Raw genomic sequence first — 1,511 nt, forward strand, 5'->3', positions numbered from 1 at the left:
TAATAAAGTTTAACAAAATAAAGCCAGCGTTATTGTCTTTGCTAAAACCACAAACCTTCAGTTCTTTTATTCAACCTTGGCAATTTTAAGATGTGTGGACTTCAACATGGTTGCTGGGAAATTCTTGGAGTTGAAGTGTATGCATCTTAAAGTAGCCAAGGTTGAGAAACACTGTTCTATGCCATAAATACCTGAGATCTTGTAACTTGAACAGAAAACTATACGTTAAAGATATTTTACTGTTTGAAAAATAATAATAAATATCTTACTAACATGTACATCATATCCTATGATACAAGTTAAACAAAAATACATTTTTAAACTTTTGCTAAGTAAGGTGTAAATTTGATTCTCCTTCAATTTTTGCATAAAATAGGTTTTTTTAAGCACAGTTATAAAGTTTTTATAAAGTTTTCCTAACAGATGTTAGGGAATTATAATTTCCAAAATCTTTCCATTCCCAATACCTCTGGAAGGTAACATATCGGAAAAGCTGAATTGCAATGATCCCTTTTTATTTCAGTTAGATAGACAGACAGACAGAAATGGAGATAGAGATATAAACAAAGTTATGAAGACTTAACTACTACTAAAACTAGTAAACCAGATATTTGCTTTTACAGCTTTACAAGCCAGAAGAGCAATACTTGTAAAGTCAGCATTTTTAATAGCAGATATTGTTTCACATATTAGCTATTATTTTCCATATAGCCAAGTATGTAGTGTGACCAACTTTAACAGTCACTCATGCTAGGAAATATAAGCTATAGTCCATCAGCATATGTTGAGAAAATAGGTAGTCCTCCACTTACAACAGTTGATTTAGTGACCAATCAAAGTTACAAAGGCACTGAAAAAAGTGTCTTTTGACCAGTTTTCACACTTTTGACCATTGCAGCATCCCCATGGCCAGGTGATTTACATTCAGGTGCCAGACAAGTGGTTCATATTTATGATGGTTGCAGTGTCCTGGGTCATGTGATCATATTTTGTGATGTTCTGACAAGCAAAGTTAATGGTGAAGCCAGTTTCACTTAACCAATTTAACAACTGCTGTGTTTCACTCAACAAATGTGGCACAAAAAGTCATAAAATGGGGGGAAACTCACTATTTTTTTCACATAGCAACATAAATTCTGGGGTCAATTGTGGTCATAAGTCAAGGATTATTCATAATATAAGCAGCAGAAGAGAGTTTGCTCCCTACCCCTTTTGTTATTTTATAACCAGTCTTTGCCATCTCTGAGTTCGAAGAGAGGCCTTGAATAGCAGGGAGACTTCGCCCGTCAGAGGATTAGAGTATAGTGTAAAGAAGATCCCAAAAGAAATTAGATAAGCAAGAGTATTTTATGTCTGGCTGAGGGTGCCGAGCTTTTCTGAACAAGGTGAAAGTTGAATGAGTTCAAGAACTTCTACTGAGTTCCAATTTCCTAACTGCAGAATTTGATCACATAAAGCAAATTATCACCAGAAACAGTGTGTTGCATAATTAATACTAGAAATCAAAGAAA

The sequence above is a fragment of the Thamnophis sirtalis genome, unplaced genomic scaffold (assembly GCF_051295495.1).
Source record: "Thamnophis sirtalis isolate CommonGarterSnake01/CBP01778 unplaced genomic scaffold, rThaSir2_p1.2 scaffold_5, whole genome shotgun sequence".
Lineage (NCBI taxonomy): Eukaryota > Metazoa > Chordata > Lepidosauria > Squamata > Natricidae > Thamnophis > Thamnophis sirtalis.